The sequence below is a fragment of the Eucyclogobius newberryi genome, unplaced genomic scaffold (assembly GCF_026437365.1).
Source record: "Eucyclogobius newberryi isolate DKJ021-1_F unplaced genomic scaffold, fEucNew1.0.hap1 SCAF_14, whole genome shotgun sequence".
Lineage (NCBI taxonomy): Eukaryota > Metazoa > Chordata > Actinopteri > Gobiiformes > Gobiidae > Eucyclogobius > Eucyclogobius newberryi.
The window spans coordinates 35,307,530-35,328,820 of record NW_027315768.1 but is presented as its reverse complement, the minus strand read 5'-3'; the positions used below and the strand labels follow the sequence as shown (position 1 = coordinate 35,328,820).

The 21,291-nt window shown below is 41.9% G+C and overlaps 3 non-coding genes across 3 annotated transcripts; 1 reads left to right on the top strand and 2 right to left on the bottom strand.

The window, feature by feature from the left end:
- Positions 1 to 20,247: 20,247 nt before the first annotated feature.
- Positions 20,248 to 20,319, bottom strand: trnat-cgu (transfer RNA threonine (anticodon CGU)). Its single transcript has one exon. It is a non-coding gene; the product is annotated as a tRNA-Thr (tRNA).
- Positions 20,320 to 20,682: 363 nt separating this feature from the next.
- trnat-ugu (transfer RNA threonine (anticodon UGU)) lies at positions 20,683 to 20,754 on the top strand. The gene has a single exon. It is a non-coding gene; the product is annotated as a tRNA-Thr (tRNA).
- A 176-nt stretch (positions 20,755 to 20,930) lies between these two features.
- On the bottom strand, positions 20,931 to 21,002 carry trnat-cgu (transfer RNA threonine (anticodon CGU)). The gene has a single exon. It is a non-coding gene; the product is annotated as a tRNA-Thr (tRNA).
- Positions 21,003 to 21,291: the final 289 nt, after the last annotated feature.

The window sequence follows — 21,291 nt, the reverse complement described above, 5'->3', positions numbered from 1 at the left end:
TGTTAGCATTAGACTTTAGCATCGGACTTTAGCATCAGAGTTTAGCATTAAACTAGCATTAGAATTTAGCATTAGACTTTAGCATTAGACTTTAGCTTTAGACTTTAGCATCAGACTTAAGCATTAGCCTTTAGCATCAGTCTTTATCATTAGACTTTAGCATTAGACTTTAGCATTAGAGTTTAGCATTAGACTTTAGCATCAGACTTTAGCATCAGACATTAGCATTAGACTTTAGCATTAGACTTTAGCATTAGACTTTAGCATTAGACTTTAGCATTAGACTTTAGCATCAGACTTTAGCATTAGACTTTAGCATTAGACTTCAGCATTAGCCTTTTGCATTAGACGTTAGCATTAGACTTTAGCATCGGACTTTAGCATCAGAGTTTAGCATTAGACTTAAGCATTAAACTAGCATTAGAATTTAGCATTAGACTTTAGCATTAGACTTTAGCTTTAGACTTTAGCATCAGACTTTAGCATTAGCCTTTAGCATCAGTCTTTATCATTAGACTTTAGCATTAGACTTTAGCATTAGACTTTAGCATTAGACTTTAGCATTAGACTTTAGCATCAGACTTTAGCATCAGACTTTAGTATTAGCCTTTAGCATTAGTCTTTATCATTAGACTTTAGCATTAGACTATAGCATTAGCCTTTAGCAATAGCCTTTAGCATTAGCCTTTAGCATTAGACTTTAGCATTAGAATTTAGCATTAGACTTTAGCATTAGACTTTAGTATTAGGATATAGCATTGACTTTAGCATTAGACTTTATCATTAGACTTTATCATTAGACTTTAACATCAGACTTTAGCATCAGAGTTTAGCATTAGACTTTAGCATTAGACTTTAGCATTAGACTTCAGCATTAGCCTTTTGCATTAGACGTTAGCATTAGACTTTAGCATCAGACTTTAGCATCAGAGTTTAGCATTAGACTTTAGCATTAAACTAGCATTAGAATTTAGCATTAGACTGTAGCATTAGACTTTAGCTTTAGACTTTAGGATCAGACTTTAGCATTAGCCTTTAGCATCAGTCTTTATCATTAGACTTTTGCATTAGACTTTAGCATTAGACTTTAGCATTAGAGTTTAGCATTAGACTTTAGCATCAGACTTTAGCATCAGACTTTAGCATTAGACTTTAGCATTAGACTTTAGCATTAGACTTTAGCGTTAGAGTTTAGCATTAGACTTTAGCATCAGACTTTAGCATTAGACTTTAGCATCAGACTTTAGCATTAGCCTTTAGCATTAGTCTTTATCATTAGACTTTAGCATTAGACTATAGCATTAGCCTTTAGCAATAGTCTTTAGCATTAGCCTTTAGCATTAGACTTTAGCATTAGGATATAGCAATAGACTTTAGCATTAGACTTTAGCATTAGAGTTTAGCATTAGACTTTAGCATTAGAATTTAGCATTAGACTTTAGTATTAGGATATATCATTGACTTTAGCATTAGCCTTTAGCATTAGTCTTTATCATTAGACTTTAGCATTAGACTATAGCATTAGCCTTTAGCAATAGCCTTTAGCATTAGCCTTTAGCATCAGACTTTAGCATTAGAATTTAGCATTAGATGTTAGCATTAGACTTTAGCATCGGACTTTAGCATCAGAGTTTAGCATTAGACTTAAGCATTAAACTAGCATTAGAATTTAGCATTAGACTTTAGCATTAGACTTTAGCTTTAGACTTTAGCATCAGACTTTAGCATTAGCCTTTAGCATCAGTCTTTATCATTAGACTTTAGCATTAGACTTTAGCATTAGACTTTAGCATTAGACTTTAGCATCAGACTTTAGCATTAGACTTTAGCATTAGAGTTTAGCATTAGACTTTAGCATCAGACTTTAGCATTAGACTTTAGCATCAGACTTTAGCATTAGACTTCAGCATTAGACTTTAGCATTATACTTTAACATCAGACTTTAGCATTAGCCTTTAGCATTGGTCTTTATCATTAGACTTTAGCATTAGATTTTAGCATCAGACTTTAGCATTAGACTTTAGCATCAGACTTTAGCATCAGACTTTAGTATTAGCCTTTAGCATTAGTCTTTATCATTAGACTTTAGCATTAGACTATAGCATTAGCCTTTAGCAATAGTCTTTAGCATTAGCCTTTAGCATTAGACTTTAGCATTAGGATATAGTATTAGACTTTAGCATTAGACTTTAGCATTAGAGTTTAGCATTAGACTTTAGCATTAGAATTTAGCATTAGACTTTAGTATTAGGATATATCATTGACTTTAGCATTAGCCTTTAGCATTAGTCTTTATCATTAGACTTTAGCATTGGACTCAACCATTAGAATGTAGCATTAGACTTTAGCATTAGACTTTAGCATTATACTTTAGCATTAGACTTTAGCAATAGTCTTTAGCATTAGACTTTAGCATTAGACTATAGCATTAGCCTTTAGCAATAGTCTTTAGCATTAGCCTTTAGCTTTAGGATTGGACTTAACCATTAGAATGTAGCATGGTACAGCTGGCAGCCCGGTGTAAACGCTCTCTCTTCTCTCTCACACTTATTGTGCTTTATCTCCTATATTTTGTAAATATAGTTAGTATATTTTTTCTATTTTACTGTACGATAGGGACACGCGCTGGAAGTTTTTTAATTCAACTGTTTTTGACTTTTTTCGGCTAAATTTGAGCGTTTTTCGTTGCGTTCGTTGTGTTGTTGTGACGTGAGCTAGCTCCGAGCGAGCCCACCAGCCCCCCCCCCCGCGCCCTCCGGCCGCGCTAAAGTACGGTGTGTCGTCGGTACACGTTTATATACACGTTTATATGAAATTAACTTGTTTTGACTTTATTCGGCTGGATTGAGTGTTTTCGTCGTGTCGTTGCGATGTGTCTTGGCTCTGAGTCCCCCGGCTCCGGCCCCGCCCCCCGGCTCCGGCCCCGCCCCCCGCCCGGCGCCGTACCGCGTTTCCACAAAGGAGGAACTCATGAAACTGCGGAGAACAGTCGTCTTACCCGGAGATCGTCACGTTATCCCGCCGCAATACTGACCTAACCTAATACTGATGTGCAATTCTGTCGTATGTGCAATTACTGTGAAATTCATGTGCAATCTATGTGCTGTCGTGACACATATTCATGTGCAATTACTGTCGGGATCACATGCAATGGTATTTATGTATTTATTTATTTGTCTATGGGAGTTTTTATTTATTTATAGGAGATCTTCTACTGAAAGTGTTTTTCAAGACTTCCTATAAGTGATCTGTTCTTCTGTATCTACCTCTGTATCTACCTGCGTTGCACCAATGAAATTTCCCCATGTGGGACAATAAAGGAATATCTTATCTTATCTTATCTTAGTCTTTATCATTAGACTTCAGCATTAGACTTTAGTATTAGGATATAGCATTGACTTTAGCATTAGACTTTATCATTAGACTTTATCATTAAACTATAGCATTAGCCTTTAGCAATAACCTTTAGCATTAGCCTTTATCATTAGACTTTAGTATTAGGGTATAGCATTGACTTTAGCATTAGACTTTATAATTATACTTTACCATCAGACTTTAGCATCAGAGTTTAGCATTAGACTTTAGCATTAGACTTTAGCATTAGACTTTAGCATTAGACTTTAACATCAGACTTTAGCATCAGAGTTTAGCATTAGACTTTAGCATTAGACTTTAGCATTAGACTAGAATTTGAATTTAGCAATAGACTTTAGCATTAGACTTTAGCATCAGACTTTAGCATCGCAGTTTAGCATTAGACTTTAGCATTAGACTAGCATTAGAATTTATCATTAGAATTTAGCATTAGACTTTAGCATTAAACTTTAACATTAGAGTTTAGCATTAGACTTTAGCATCAGACTTTAGCGTTATACTTTAGCATCAGACTTTAGCATTAGCCTTTAGCATTAGTCTTTATCATTATACTTTATCATTATACTATAGCTTTAGCCTTTAGAATTAGCCTTTAGCATTAGCCTTTAGCATTAGCCTTTAGCATTAGCCTTTAGCATTAGCCTTTAGCATTAGCCTTTAGCATTAGCCTTTAGCATTAGACTTTAGCATTAGACTTTAGTATTAGGATATAGCATTGACTTTAGCATCAGACTTTAGCATTAGCCTTTAGCATTAGTCTTTATCATTATACTTTATCATTATACTATAGCTTTAGCCTTTAGAATTAGCCTTTAGCATTAGCCTTTAGCATTAGCCTTTAGCATTAGCCTTTAGCATTAGACTTTAACATCAGACTTTAGCATTAGACTTTTGCATTAGACGTTAGCATTAGACTTTAGCATCGGACTTTAGCATCAGAGTTTAGCATTAGACTAAAGCATTAAACTAGCATTAGAATTTAGCATTAGACTTTAGCATTAGACTTTAGCTTTAGACTTTAGCATCAGACTTTAGCATTAGCCTTTAGCATCAGTCTTTATCATTAGACTTTAGCATTAGACTTTAGCATTAAACTTTAGCATTAGAGTTTAGCATTAGACTTTAGCATCAGACTTTAGCATCAGACATTAGCATTAGACTTTAGCATTCGACTTTAGCATTAGACTTTAGCATTAGACTTTAGCATTAGACTTTATCATTGGACTTTAGCATTAGACTTTAGCATCAGACTTTAGCATTAGCCTTTAGCATTAGTCTTTATCATTAGACTTTAGCATTAGACTTTAGCATTAGACTTTAGCATTAGAGTTTAGCATTAGACTTTAGCATCAGACTTTAGCATTAGACTTTAGCATCAGACTTTAGCATTAGACTTCAGCATTAGACTTTAGCATTATACTTTAACATCAGACTTTAGCATTAGCCTTTAGCATTGGTCTTTATCATTAGACTTTAGCATTAGACTTTAGCATTAGAGTTTAGCATTAGACTTTAGCATCAGACTTTAGCATTAGACTTTAGCATCAGACTTTAGCATCAGACTTTAGTATTAGCCTTTAGCATTAGTCTTTATCATTAGACTTTAGCATTAGACTATAGCATTAGCCTTTAGCAATAGCCTTTAGCATTAGCCTTTAGCATTAGACTTTAGCATTATGCTTTAGCATTATACTTTAGCATTGGACTTTACCATTATAATTTAGCATTAGACTTCAGCATCAGACTTTAGCATCAGACATTAGCATTAGACTTTAGCATTAGACTTTAGCATTGGAATTTAGCATTAGACTTTATCATCAGACTTTAGCATTAGACTTTAGCATCAGACTTTAGCATTAGACTTTAGCATTAGACTTTAGCATTATACTTTAGCATTAGACTTTAACATCAGACTTTAGCATCAGAGTTTAGCATTAGACTTTAGCATTAGACTTTAGCATTAGACTAGCATTAGAATTTAGCATTAGACTTTAGCATTAGACTTTAGCATTAGACTTCAGCATTAGCCTTTTGCATTAGACGTTAGCATTAGAGTTTAGCATCTGACTTTAGCATTGCAGTTTAGCATTAGACTTTAGCATTAGACTAGCATTAGAATTTAGCATTAGAATTTAGCATTAGACTTTAGCATTAGACTTTAGCATTAGAGTTTAGCATTAGACTTTAGCATTAGACTTTAGCATTAGACTTCAGCATTAGCCTTTTGCATTAGACGTTAGCATTAGAGTTTAGCATCTGACTTTAGCATCGCAGTTTAGCATTAGACTTTAGCATTAGACTAGCATTAGAATTTAGCATTAGAATTTAGCGTTAGACTTTAGCATTAGACTTTAGTATTAGGATATAGCATTGACTTTAGCATTAGACTTTATCATTAGACTTTATCATTAGACTTTAACATCAGACTTTAGCATCAGAGTTTAGCATTAGACTTTAGCATTAGACTTTAGCATTAGACTTTAGCATTAGACTTCAGCATTAGCCTTTTGCATTAGACGTTAGCATTAGACTTTAGCATTAGACTTTAGCATTAGACTTTAGCATTGGACTTTACCATTAGAATTTAGCATTAGACTTCAGCATCAGACTTTAGCATCAGACATTAGCATTAGACTTTAGCATTAGACTTTAGCATTGGAATTTATCATTAGACTTTAGCATCAGACTTTAGCATTAGACTTTAGCATCATACTATAGCATTAGACTTTAGCATTAGACTTTATCATTATACTTTAGCATTAGACTTTAACATCAGACTTTAGCATCAGAGTTTAGCATTAGACTTTAGCATTAGACTTTAGCATTAGACTAGCATTAGAATTTAGCATTAGACTTTAGCATTAGACTTTAGCATTAGACTTCAGCATTAGCCTTTTGCATTAGACGTTAGCATTAGAGTTTAGCATCTGACTTTAGCATCGCAGTTTAGCATTAGACTTTAGCATTAGACTAGCATTAGAATTTAGCATTAGAATTTAGCATTAGACTTTAGCATTAGACTTTAGCATTAGAGTTTAGCATTAGACTTTAGCATTAGACTTTAGCATTAGACTTCAGCATTAGCCTTTTGCATTAGACGTTAGCATTAGAGTTTAGCATCTGACTTTAGCATCGCAGTTTAGCATTAGACTTTAGCATTAGACTTTAGCATTAGACTTTAGCATTAGACTTCAGCATTAGCCTTTTGCATTAGACGTTAGCATTAGACTTTAGCATTAGACTTTAGCATTGGACTTTACCATTAGAATTTAGCATTAGACTTCAGGATCAGACTTTAGCATCAGACATTAGCATTAGACTTCAGCATTAGCCTTTTGCATTAGACGTTAGCATTAGAGTTTAGCATCTGACTTTAGCATCGCAGTTTAGCATTAGACTTTAGCATTAGACTTTAGCATTAGACTTCAGCATTAGCCTTTTGCATTAGACGTTAGCATTAGACTTTAGCATTAGACTTTAGCATTAGACTTTAGCATTGGACTTTACCATTAGAATTTAGCATTAGACTTCAGCATCAGACTTTAGCATCAGACATTAGCATTAGACTTTAGCATTAGACTTTAGCATTGGAATTTAGCATTAGACTTTAGCATCAGACTTTAGCATTAGACTTTAGCATCATACTTTAGCATTAGACTTTAGCATTAGACTTTAGCATTATACTTTAGCATTAGACTTTAACATCAGACTTTAGCATCAGAGTTTAGCATTAGACTTTAGCATTAGACTTTAGCATTAGACTTCAGCATTAGCCTTTTGCATTAGACGTTAGCATTAGAGTTTAGCATCTGACTTTAGCATCGCAGTTTAGCATTAGACTTTAGCATTAGACTAGCATTAGAATTTAGCATTAGAATTTAGCATTAGACTTTAGCATTAGACTTTAGCATTAGAGTTTAGCATTAGACTTTAGCATTAGACTTTAGCATTAGACTTCAGCATTAGCCTTTTGCATTAGACGTTAGCATTAGAGTTTAGCATCTGACTTTAGCATCGCAGTTTAGCATTAGATTTTTGCATTAGACTAGCATTAGAATTTAGCATTAGAATTTAGCGTTAGACTTTAGCATTAGACTTTAGTATTAGGATATAGCATTGACTTTAGCATTAGACTTTATCATTAGACTTTATCATTAGACTTTATCATTAGACTTTATCATTAGACTTTATCATTAGACTTTAACATCAGACTTTAGCATCAGAGTTTAGCATTAGACTTTAGCATTAGACTTTAGCATTAGACTTTAGCATTAGACTTCAGCATTAGCCTTTTGCATTAGACGTTAGCATTAGACTTTAGCATCAGACTTTAGTATTAGCCTTTAGCATTAGTCTTTATCATTAGACTTTAGCATTAGACTATAGCATTAGCCTTTAGCAATAGCCTTTAGCATTATTCTTTAGCATTAGACTTTAGCATTAGGATATGTATTAGACTTTAGCATCAGACTAAAGCATTAGACTTTAGCATTGGACTTTAGGATTGGACTTTAGCATCAGACTTTAGCATCGCAGTTTAGCATTAGACTTTATCATTAGACTAGCATTTGAATTTAGCATTAGAATTTAGCATTAGACTTCAGCATCAGACATTAGCATTAGACTTTAGCATCAGACTTTAGCATCGCAGTTTAGCATTAGACTTTATCATTAGACTAGCATTAGAATTTAGCATTAGAATTTAGCATTAGACTTTAGCATTAGACTTTAGCATTAGAGTTTAGCATTAGACTTTAGCATCAGACTTTAGCATTATACTTTAGCATCAGACTTTAGCATTAGCCTTTAGCATTAGTCTTTATTATTAGACTTTATCATTATACTATAGCATTAGCCTTTAGCATTAGACTTTAGCATTAGAATTTAGCATTAGACTTTAGCATTAGACTTTAGTATTAGGATATAGCTACTGAGAGTGTTTTTCAAACTTCCTAAGTTATTTGTTCTTTTCTTCTGTATCTACCTCTGTATCTACCTGCGTTGCATCAATGGAATTTCCCCATGTGGGACAATAAAGGAATATCTTATCTTATCTTATCTTAGCATTGACTTTAGCATTAGACTTTAGCATTAGACTTTATCATTAGACTTTATCATTAGACTTTAACATCAGACTTTAGCATCAGAGTTTAGCATTAGACTTTAGCATTAGACTTTAGCATTAGACTTTAGCATTAGACTTCAGCATTAGCCTTTTGCATTAGACGTTAGCATTAGACTTTAGCATCAGACTTTAGCATCAGAGTTTAGCATTAGACTTTAGCATTAAACTAGCATTAGAATTTAGCATTAGACTTTAGCATTAGACTTTAGCTTTAGACTTTAGCATCAGACTTTAGCATTAGCCTTTAGCATCAGTCTTTATCATTAGACTTTAGCATTAGACTTTAGCATTAGAGTTTAAGATAAGATAAGATAAGATATTCCTTTATTGTCCCACATGGGGAAATTTCATTGGTGCAACGCAGGTAGATACAGAGGTAGATACAGAAGAACAGATCACTTATAGGAAGTCTGAAAAACACTTTCAGTAGAAGATCTCCTATAAATAAATAAAAACCCCCATAGACAAATAAATAAATAAATACATAAATACCATTGCATGTGATCACGACCTGACTGACCTCTCGGGGAACATTTGGCACAATCAATCCCGTCCTTAATTAATCACAGTATTTTCTCTCGCAGATGGAAGCGGTCTTTTTTCTTCCCCTCAGCGTCGGGAGTTGCACTTTGACATGACGCACTCGACTTCGGGGAGCGGCGAGCGGAACGTGAACGCGCCGGTTCTTTTTTTTGTACGGCTCCGAATCAAGATAAATCAGGTTTTGGCCGTTCAGCACCGACAAACCCGAGATCTCTGACCCGAAAATGACTGGATGTTCTGATTGATTCCTGTTTGTTAGAGTCATCTCGTATGGCCCTTGATTCGAGGGTCGAGCGGTCAGATGTTGTCACTGGGACGACCAGGGCAAGAAGCCAAAAAAAAGGGCAAAAAGTGCAGATAAAAGATAAGATAAGCCTTAATTTGTCCACACATGGGGAAATTCCGTTGTTGCAACACAGTAGATACTGAAGAAAAGAACAGGTAACACTCTTAATAGAAAAAAACTCTTATAAAGAAAACTCCTTTGTACAGAACCTCTCATATTATTAATATTGAATAGAGAAAATAATAATAATAATAATAAAAAAATAATGATTTTTTTCTTTTTTAATAAAAATGAATGAATAGAAATACAATATACAAATAAGCTAACACAAGAAAAAATAAGACCAATCATAGTGGTAAAGTACAGCTGTTATATGCATATTAATATGACATTATTGCGTATTGCACATGGTTAAGTCAGTATTGCACATGGTTAAGTCAGTATTGCACATGGTTAAGTCAGTATTGCACATGGTTGTCAGTAGTGCACATGGTTAAGTCAGTATTGCACATGGTTAAGTCAGTAGTGTACATGGTTAAGTCAGTATTGCACATGGTTAAGTCAGTATTGAACATGGTTAAGTCAGTAGTGTACATGGTTAAGTCAGTATTGCACATGGTTAAGTCAGTAGTGCACATGGTTAAGTCAGTATTGCACATGGTTAAGTCAGTATTGCACATGGTTAAGTCAGTATTGCACATGGTTAAGTCAGTAGTGCACATGGTTAAGTCAGTATTGCACATGGTTAAGTCAGTAGGGTACATGGTTAAGTCAGTATTGCACATGGTTAAGTCAGTATTGAACATGGTTAAGTCAGTAGTGTACATGGTTAAGTCAGTATTGCACATGGTTAAGTCAGTATTGCACATGGTTAAGTCAGTATTGCACATGGTTAAGTGAGTATTGCACATGGTTAAGTGAGTATTGCACATGGTTAAGTCAGTAGTGCACATGGTTAAGTCAGTATTGCACACGGTTAAGTCAGTAGTGTACATGGTTAAGTCAGTAGTGCACATGGTTAAGTCAGTATTGCACATGGTTAAATCAATATTGTACATGGGTATGACAGTTACACGTGTTATACGAGTTGTAATAGGAAGAAGGTTCAAATTGCGTCTTTATCTGTCTCTTTTTCTGCTTTTGGCTAGATTAGCATCCTTGTCCTAAAGCCGTAACCTTTCCTGAGCCTGATCACAACCCAAACCTCAACCTGATTGTGACCTAAATATATCCTGGAAATGTAGCCCTTGCCCGGGACAACAGCCCTCCACCCACCCCCTATCCCCGCCCACTTCTCTGTCCTCTGACGTTTAGGAATGGGGTCACTGAGTTCAAAAACGTTCACTGCTTGTTCCAGTCATGCGAGGGCAGAATAAACACGGCGGATTTACACCAAACCTTTTTCTCGTTTTCTTCGGTGTTTGTTGTGTTGTCGTGACCTTTGAACTCTCGCTCTCGCCTTTGCTTTGGCGTCTCCTGTTTGAAACTCAAAATAAAGTATGTTCTGACTTTCTCTCAGTCAGACTTGTGTTAGCGCTCCATCTACTGGCAGCAGAGGGAATCACCAGCTAGCTCGGACATGCTAATGTAGAAGAAGTCGGGCTCATAAACTGTATTTATTGTGTATTATTCATAGTGTGAATGAAGCTAAATGCTACGTTTTGGATGAGAGAACGACGTTAAAAGGAGACGAAACATGAATTATGCATAATATTTACCCTTTAACTATGTTTGAAGATGAAAACGCGCATGTTCTGAATGCGGTTTGTGGAAGGTTGTGGGTTTGACTCCCCGTGTCACAGTGGCAGAGTGGTTTTCCCCGACGAGAAACAGCTAAATAATTCAATAAACGGATGAACTTTTAACTCTAAACCAGAGGCCACAGGATTTTGTTGGACTTTGTGGACTACATTCTGGCAGAGGTCAGTGGGTAACATTAACAGCTCGTTTCCTCTGCGCCTGCCAAACCCGACCGGCACGCAGTGTATTTATAGTAAATTACAGTAATAATTTGTTTTTAGCAACACGTCCCATCATTTTCCATGTTTCCGCGTTTTATAAAAAGCTCCGGCGGGCCCCGTCCCATTCCTGTCACACTCTTGAACTTCCTCTTCTCGCCCCGAAATAGCCCCGAGTCGCTCCGCCGTTTATTTGCACTTTGCCGTCTTCCGTACTGGAACATCGTAGTCCATTTCGCACCAAACGATCCAGACGTTCTGAGAAAGCGGGCGCTGTCGGATCCCGGTTCAAAGCGCTGGCGGCGGTCGCAGCGGCGCGGTTTCCTGACGGAGCGACGGGCGAGAAAAAAAAAAGGCTGGCTCCGATCGGCGGCGCGGAAAGACCCGGGCCTCTCTGACACACACGTTTTTTCCCCTCAGCTGCGCGGCTCACGGTCCCGCGCGGCGCTTTGAAGTTTCCTCCCGTACGAAGGCGCAGGCCAAAGCTAATAAAGTTCGGGAGGGTACGCCGCGCCGAAGCTGCTAATGGGCGTGTAAACAGAGGACGCTCGGTCGCAAAAAAAAAAAAACAAAGAACGGCAAAAATATGGTTGGGCCTCGGCGCAGGAGCTCTCGAACGGTACGGTCGTCGCCGGCGGTTGTCCAGTGGTCGTTTGGCAGGGGAGTTGATTGAATCGCTGCAGTTTGGACGGGGTTGGGATCTGGGTTAGAGGGGATTTACTTGTGGCACGGCAGCGTTGGAATATTTCTGTTCGTACTTCTTTTGGACCTCGTTTGGTGGTTTGGATCTGGGTCTGTTTTTATGGTTTTAGTCTTGGAAAAGTCTCGATAACCCGGTTTAGTCCGATCCGAACACAAAACTGCTCATGTAAAACGGTTGCCAAAGGTTGGACGTAGATTAGGACACGTTTGATAAAGGTGAAGGGAAATCAATGGTTTATTTCTTGTATCGTTTGGCCCTGGTTTAGATCTGATTAGGAATAGGTCTAAATCACTGCAGTTACTTATATTCGGTCAGGTTTTAAAAAATGGCTCTGGTACTCAGCACTAGACCTCGTTAAGAACTGGTTTAGACCTCGTTTAGAACTGGTTTGGACTTCGTTTAGAACTGGTTTAGACCTCGTTTAGATTTAGTGTAGACATGTTTTGAGCTGCGCCTGGAAAAGCACCGTATTTCAACCTGAGAGAAAGTCCTGTTTTAGCTCTGGCTAAAACCAGTCACACTTGTTCTGGTTTTGTCCTGGTTTGGTCCCGATTTAGACCTAATGTACGCTTGGTTTGGTTCTGTTAAGTCCTGGTTTAGTTCAGATTTTAGGAAACATTGAGTCTAAATTATCCCCAGTTTATGTCTTTTTTTTAATGATTCATGGCAGTAGATTGCAGGTTTGTCAATTTTGTCAAGCACAAGATTCGGGTTCGGCCCGGTTTAAAACAGATGTATTCTTTTATATTCTAGTTTATATTTGTTTTGTACTGGTTTAGTACTTGAAGAGTTTTGGTTTGGATTGACTGGTTTGGTTTAATGTATGTCTAAACTTCTAAACATATCATGCTAAATTGACTTTTTCTTTCTTTTAACCCTGTCCTCACATTGTTGCTCATCAAAAGCTCAGCAGGAGAACATTTATTCACGCTAGTTTGATGGATCCTCTGCGGTTTTTAACTCCATAAATCATCTCCAGCATCGTTCTGAGCATTTCTCGACTTAATCACGATCAGTGCGACTGTGTGCTGAGACCAGGAAGTGGGAGATCGGCCCGAAATGCACTGAAATCACGGATCTTTGTTTATCTCTGCAGCCAGTAGATGGTGCCAAAGCTCAGGACGTCCCGCGGTACAGCAGAGATCCAGATGTCATTTTGTTTGTTGTAAACATTATTTTTTTAGTTCTAAAACATGAGACGCCAAAATAAAGTTACTCAAGAGCAAGTTTAACGACTGCGAACAAAACAAATAATGCATCATATTTGTCCTTTAATACAAGCCATTTTTTGTCTCATTTCAATTTTTTTAAAATTTATGTTATGTTATGTTTGTTTATTTATTTAGGTATAAAATATTTCTCAGAAGATCCATACCTACCGTATTTTCTGGACTATAATTCACACCTTTTTTCATAGTTTTGGGACATATACTTATATACTTATACTCCGGAGCGACTTATATGTGATATTATTTGTTATTTTCACACTTGGAACTGCATTTCATCCTCCAGTGCAACTTACATATGTTTTTTTCTTCTCTGTTATGCATTTTTTTGCTGGTGCGACTTATACTCTGGTAAATAACTAACTACTTTCTTTGATTTAACTTAAACATAACTTTACCCTCTGGGCCATTCATCTTGAAGCTTATATAAACCCAGTAATCTGTTTTCTTTCACTAATGAGCACACTTTACCTGTCTTTACCTCATGCTCGTCTGCATCACAAATGAATGGAGTGTCTGTGGTTAAATAACTATGATTCCGAAGGAGATTTACGAGGTGTTTAAGACCGAAGAACGAGCGTGTGCATCGTTTACAGAGAGAGAACGAGCGCGTCTCCAAAGCAGCGCCGCTCGTTTTAATGAGACGCTTTTTACCCCGTTCAGTCAGATGCTGGAAACATGTGGTAGCTCGTGTTCGGCGCTTTCAGGAAAACAAAAGACAGCTGAGGGTAAACGGAGCTCATGTGTGGAGCGTGCATGTTCTCCCTGTGTCACTGTGGCACTCTACATACAAGATAAAGCACCTTTCAACCAGCTCTTCTGCAAAATATCTGATGAACAATCCTAATCAGAACAGAACTATATTTTTTTTAATCTTGAGGCCAATGCGCGCGTGGCTAAAGCTACATGAAACACGACCCTACTTCCTGTTTCACTTCTTTGTGCTTTTATCTTGATTTAATATCTCTTTATGTGATGCATTGTGTTTGGATCATGTTGGATGAAATATGCACTGAAAGTATAATATTTGTTTTTTTGACAAAGCGAGTGCCGGCGTGTTCTGGCCTGAGTCTGGGTTCTCTCTTATCCAATCATCTGGTTGTGGGGCGGAGCTCCTCCTGAGCTTAAGTCCACCTGGAGCCCTGGAGTCAACCAGGAGCCCTAGAGTCAACCAGGAGCCCTAGAGTCCACTTTGGAGTCTTAGAGTCCACTTTGGAGCCCTAGAGTCCACTTTGGAGCCCTTAAGTCTACATTGGAGCCCTAGAGTCCACTTTGGAGTCCTAGAGTCCACCAGGAGCCCTAGAGTCCACTTTGGAGCCCTTAAGTCCACATTGGAGCCCTAGAGTCCACTTTGGAGCCCTTGAGTCCACTTTGGAGCCCTAGAGTTCACCAGGAGCCCTAGAGTCCACTTTGGAGCCCTAGAGTCCACATTGGAGCCCTAGAGTCCACTTTGGAGCCCTAGAGTCCACCAGGAGCCCTAGAGTCCACTTTGGAGCCCTAGAGTCCACTTTGAAGCCCTAGAGTCCACATTGGAGCCCTAGAATCCACTTTGGAGCCCTATAGTCCACTTTGGAGCCCTAGAGTCCACCAGGAGTCCTAGAGTCCACATTGGAGACCTAGAGTCCACTTTGGAGCCCTAGAGTCCACATTGGAGCCCTAGAGTCCTCGTTGGAGCCCTAGAGTCCACATTGGAGCCCTAGAGTCCACTTTGGAGCCCTAGAGTCCACCAGGAGCCATAGAGTCCACTTTGGAGCCCTAGAGTCCACTTTGGAGCCCTTAAGTCCACATTGGAGACCTAGAGTCCACTTTGGAGCCCTTGAGTCCACTTTGGAGCCCTAGAGTCCACCAGGAGCTCTAGAGTCCACTTTGGAGCCCTAGAGTCCACATTGGAGCCCTTGAGTCCACTTTGGAGTCCTAGAGTCAACTTTGGAGCCCTTGAGTCCACCAGGGGCCATAGAGTCCACTTTGGAGCCCTAGAGTTCACCAGGAGCCCTAGAGTCCACTTTGGAGCCCTAGAGTCCACATTGGAGCCCTAGAGTCCACTTTGGAGCCCTAGAGTCCACCAGGAGCCCTAGAGTCCACTTTGGAGCCCTAGAGTCCACATTGGAGCCCTAGAGTCCACTTTGGAGCCCTAGAGTCCACTTTGGAGCCCTAGAGTCCACCAGGAGTCCTAGAGTCCACATTGGAGACCTAGAGTCCACTTTGGAGCCCTAGAGTCCACATTGGAGCCCTAGAGTCCTCGTTGGAGCCCTAGAGTCCACATTGGAGCCCTAGAGTCCACTTTGGAGCCCTAGAGTCCACCAGGAGCCCTAGAGTCCACTTTGGAGTCCTAGAGTCCACTTTGGAGCCCTTGAGTCCACCAGGGGCCATAGAGTCCACTTTGGAGCCCTAGAGTTCACCAGGAGCCCTAGAGTCCACTTTGGAGCCCTAGAGTCCACATTGGAGCCCTAGAGTCCACTTTGGAGCCCTAGAGTCCACCAGGAGCCCTAGAGTCCACTTTGGAGCCCTAGAGTCCACTTTGAAGCCCTAGAGTCCACATTGGAGCCCTAGAATCCACTTTGGAGCCCTATAGTCCACTTTGGAGCCCTAGAGTCCACCAGGAGTCCTAGAGTCCACATTGGAGACCTAGAGTCCACTTTGGAGCCCTAGAGTCCACATTGGAGCCCTAGAGTCCTCGTTGGAGCCCTAGAGTCCACATTGGAGCCCTAGAGTCCACTTTGGAGCCCTAGAGTCCACCAGGAGCCATAGAGTCCACTTTGGAGCCCTAGAGTCCACTTTGGAGCCCTTAAGTCCACATTGGAGCCCTAGAGTCCACTTTGGAGCCCTTGAGTCCACTTTGGAGCCCTAGAGTCCACCAGGAGCTCTAGAGTCCACTTTGGAGCCCTAGAGTCCACATTGGAGCCCTTGAGTCCACTTTGGAGTCCTAGAGTCAACTTTGGAGCCCTTGAGTCCACCAGGGGCCATAGAGTCCACTTTGGAGCCCTAGAGTTCACCAGGAGCCCTAGAGTCCACTTTGGAGCCCTAGAGTCCACATTGGAGCCCTAGAGTCCACTTTGGAGCCCTAGAGTCCACCAGGAGCCCTAGAGTCCACTTTGGAGCCCTAGAGTCCACATTGGAGCCCTAGAGTCCACTTTGGAGCCCTAGAGTCCACTTTGGAGCCCTAGAGTCCACCAGGAGTCCTAGAGTCCACATTGGAGACCTAGAGTCCACTTTGGAGCCCTAGAGTCCACATTGGAGCCCTAGAGTCCTCGTTGGAGCCCTAGAGTCCACATTGGAGCCCTAGAGTCCACTTTGGAGCCCTAGAGTCCACCAGGAGCCATAGAGTCCACTTTGGAGCCCTAGAGTCCACTTTGGAGCCCTTGAGTCCACATTGGAGCCCTAGAGTCCACTTTGGAGCCCCAGAGTCCACTTTGGAGCCCTAGAGTCCACCAGGAGCCCTAGAGTCCACTTTGGAGCCCTAGAGTCCACATTGGAGCCCTAGAGTCCACTTTGGAGCCCTAGAGTCCACTTTGGAGCCCTAGAGTCCACCAGGAGTCCTAGAGTCCACATTGGAGACCTAGAGTCCACTTTGGAGCCCTAGAGTCCACATTGGAGCCCTAGAGTCCTCGTTGGAGCCCTAGAGTCCACATTGGAGCCCTAGAGTCCACTTTGGAGCCCTAGAGTCCACCAGGAGCCATAGAGTCCACTTTGGAGCCCTAGAGTCCACTTTGGAGCCCTTGAGTCCACATTGGAGCCCTAGAGTCCACATTGGAGCCCCAGAGTCCACTTTGGAGTCCTAGAGTCCACCAGGAGCCCTAGAGTCCACTTTGGAGCCCTTGAGTCCATTTTGGAGCCCTAGAGTCCACCAGGAGCCCTAGAGTCCACTTTGGAGCCCTAGAGTCCACATTGGAGCCCTAGAGTCCACTTTGGAGCCCTAGAGTCCACTTTGGAGTCATAGAGTCCACTTTGGAGCCCTAGAGTTCACCAGGAGCCCTAGAGTCCACTTTGGAGCCCTAGAGTCCACATTGGAGCCCTAAAGTCCACTTTGGAGCCCTAGAGTCCACCAGGAGCCCTAGAGTCCACTTTGGAGCCCTAGAGTCCACTTTGAAGCCCTAGAGTCCACATTTGAGCCCTAGAGTCCACTTTGGAGCCCTAGAGTCCACTTTGGAGCCCTAGAGTCCACCAGGAGTCCTAGAGTCCACATTGGAGACCTAGAGTCCACTTTGGAGCCCTAGAGTCCACATTGGAGAGCCCTAGAGTCCTCGTTGGAGCCCTAGAGTCCACATTGGAGCCCTAGAGTCCACTTTGGAGCCCTAGAGTCCACCAGGAGCCATAGAGTCCACTTTGGAGCCCTAGAGTCCACTTTGGAGCCCTTGAGTCCACATCGGAGCCCTAGAGTCCACTTTGGAGCCCTTGAGTCCACTTTGGAGCCCTAGAGTCCACCAGGAGCCATAGAGTCCACTTTGGAGCCCTAGAGTCCACTTTGGAGCCCTTGAGTCCACATCGGAGCCCTAGAGTCCACTTTGGAGCCCTTGAGTCCACTTTGGAGCCCTTGAGTCCACTTTGGAGTCCTAGAGTCCACCAGGAGTCCTAGAGTCCACCAGGAGCCCTAGAGTCCACTTTGGAGCCCTAGAGTCCACTTTGGAGCCCTAGAGTCCACCAGGAGCCCTAGAGTCCACAGGAGCCCTAGAGTCCACTTTGGAGCCCTAGAGTCCACATTGGAGCCCTAGAGTCCACTTTGGAGCCCTTGAGTCCACTTTGGAGCCCTTGAGTCCACTTTGGAGTCCTAGAGTCCACCAGGAGTCCTAGAGTCCACCAGGAGCCCTAGAGTCCACTTTGGAGCCCTAGAGTCCACATTGGAGCCCTAGAGTCCACTTTGGAGCCTTAGAGTCCACTTTGGAGCCCTAGAGTCCACCAGGAGCCCTAGAGTCCACTTTGGAGCCCTAGAGTCCACTTTGGAGCCCTAGAGTCCACCAGGAGCCCTAGAGTCCACCAGGAGTCCTAGAGTCCACATTGGAGACCTAGAGTCCACTTTGGAGCCCTAGAGTCCACATTGGAGCCCTAGAGTCCTCGTTGGAGCCCTAGAGTCCACATTGGAGCCCTAGAGTCCACTTTGGAGCCCTAGAGTCCACCAGGAGCCATAGAGTCCACTTTGGAGCCCTAGAGTCCACTTTGGAGCCCTTGAGTCCACATTGGAGCCCTAGAGTCCACATTGGAGCCCCAGAGTCCACTTTGGAGTCCTAGAGTCCACCAGGAGCCCTAGAGTCCACTTTGGAGCCCTTGAGTCCATTTTGGAGCCCTAGAGTCCACCAGGAGCCCTAGAGTCCACTTTGGAGCCCTAGAGTCCACATTGGAGCCCTAGAGTCCACTTTGGAGCCCTAGAGTCCACTTTGGAGTCATAGAGTCCACTTTGGAGCCCTAGAGTTCACCAGGAGCCCTAGAGTCCACTTTGGAGCCCTAGAGTCCACATTGGAGCCCTAAAGTCCACTTTGGAGCCCTAGAGTCCACCAGGAGCCCTAGAGTCCACTTTGGAGCCCTAGAGTCCACTTTGAAGCCCTAGAGTCCACATTTGAGCCCTAGAGTCCACTTTGGAGCCCTAGAGTCCACTTTGGAGCCCTAGAGTCCACCAGGAGTCCTAGAGTCCACATTGGAGACCTAGAGTCCACTTTGGAGCCCTAGAGTCCACATTGGAGAGCCCTAGAGTCCTCGTTGGAGCCCTAGAGTCCACATTGGAGCCCTAGAGTCCACTTTGGAGCCCTAGAGTCCACCAGGAGCCATAGAGTCCACTTTGGAGCCCTAGAGTCCACTTTGGAGCCCTTGAGTCCACATCGGAGCCCTAGAGTCCACTTTGGAGCCCTTGAGTCCACTTTGGAGCCCTAGAGTCCACCAGGAGCCATAGAGTCCACTTTGGAGCCCTAGAGTCCACTTTGGAGCCCTTGAGTCCACATCGGAGCCCTAGAGTCCACTTTGGAGCCCTTGAGTCCACTTTGGAGCCCTTGAGTCCACTTTGGAGTCCTAGAGTCCACCAGGAGTCCTAGAGTCCACCAGGAGCCCTAGAGTCCACTTTGGAGCCCTAGAGTCCACTTTGGAGCCCTAGAGTCCACCAGGAGCCCTAGAGTCCACAGGAGCCCTAGAGTCCACTTTGGAGCCCTAGAGTCCACATTGGAGCCCTAGAGTCCACTTTGGAGCCCTTGAGTCCACTTTGGAGCCCTTGAGTCCACTTTGGAGTCCTAGAGTCCACCAGGAGTCCTAGAGTCCACCAGGAGCCCTAGAGTCCACTTTGGAGCCCTAGAGTCCACATTGGAGCCCTAGAGTCCACTTTGGAGCCTTAGAGTCCACTTTGGAGCCCTAGAGTCCACCAGGAGCCCTAGAGTCCACTTTGGAGCCCTAGAGTCCACTTTGGAGCCCTAGAGTCCACCAGGAGCCCTAGAGTCCACCAGGAGCCCTAGAGTCCACTTTGGAGCCCTAGAGTCCACATTGGAGCCCTAGAGTCCACCAGGAGCCATAGAGTCCACTTTGGAGCCCTAGAGTCCACATTGGAGCCTTTTAGTCCACATTGGAGCCCTAGAGTCCATTTTGGAGCCCTTGAGTCCACTTTGGAGCCCTAGAGTCCACCAGGAGCCCTAGAGTCCACATTGGAGCGCTTAAATGGACTGTTACGCTTGACTTAAGGCGGTGGAGACACTGGGACGTTCCTGACCTCAGCTGCTGAAGCATGTGCAGTTTCACAGCGTTATGACCTTGACACTCTTCTATAGTGAAAATGGTTCTTTCATTTTGATTGATTGACAGGTCTGCAGTTCGAACACCGTCCTCAATATGAACATCACTGTTAGAGTGGTCAGATCCACTGGCCCGCTGCTGACCTTTGGAATAAAACACCAAATTGACCCATTTAGATTTTTGCTGAATATTACGGGTTGGACTGAACCGTCTCCTAAAGTCGGCTTTAACGTTCTGTTCTGACAAAAGCAGGAGAAACACTGGACGATGTGCCACATCCTTCTGCAATCAGAGATATAATCCTATTCTGACCATAACGGACCATCTAAAGGCATGGATGGGGATTGAACCCATGATCTTTGGTTTACGAGACCAACGCCGTACCACTTGGCCACCACGCCAATGAAATGTAGTATTTGTGGCAATAAAAAGGTCTTTTAATCCTGGTTTCAGCTTCAATAACAGAAGAATGAAAACTTTTTGTTCAATAGAATTAAGGTCAAAGGTTAAAGGAGTCTCCTAGTGTTGGTGTCACGGTCCAGATGGGTGAAAACACTGGACTTCAACACACATTTCTGGAGACAGAGATATTAAACTTCTTTGACTATAACATAACATCCAAAGGCATGGACGGGGATTGAACCCATGATCTTACCACTTTAACATTGCTCACTATTGAATGAAAAACATTTTTTTTCCATTATTGGGGCTGAAATCGTGATTTAATTAAAGATTTTGATATTTACAAAATATGCCCCATTTAAGGCGTGGTGGCCAAGTGGTACGGCATTGGTCTTGTAAACCAAAGATCATGGGTTCAATCCCCATCCATGCCTTTAGACATTGCATTATGATCAAATAAGGACAATAGCTCTATCCCGACAAACACTGTCTTTTATTCAGTCTGAAATCATGATTTAAAGACATTGACCTTAGACCCGAAATACTAAAGTGCTTCAGTGTTTCTGCTTCTTTTGTAGGACAAGAACATTCAGGTAGTACTAATACTTAAAGGCATGGATGGGGTTTGAACCCATGATCTTTGGTTTACGAGACCAACACCGTACCACTTGGCCACCACGCCTGCTGAACATAGTCTTCATGGCAATACTAGAAGAATGAAGGCATTTCATTCAATAGAATTAAAGTTAAAGGTTAAAGGTTAAAGGTTAAAGGAGTCTCCTAGTGTTGGCCACTTGGCCACCACGCCTGACAAAAATGTCCATTTTGAGAAATAACAAAGTCAGACTTAAAGGCATGGAGAGGGATCAAAGCCATGATTTATGGTTTACAAGACCAAGGCCAAAAAATCATGGGTGATTTTGGAGACAGAGATATTAAACTTCTTTGACCATCGTTCTTCGGTCTTAAAC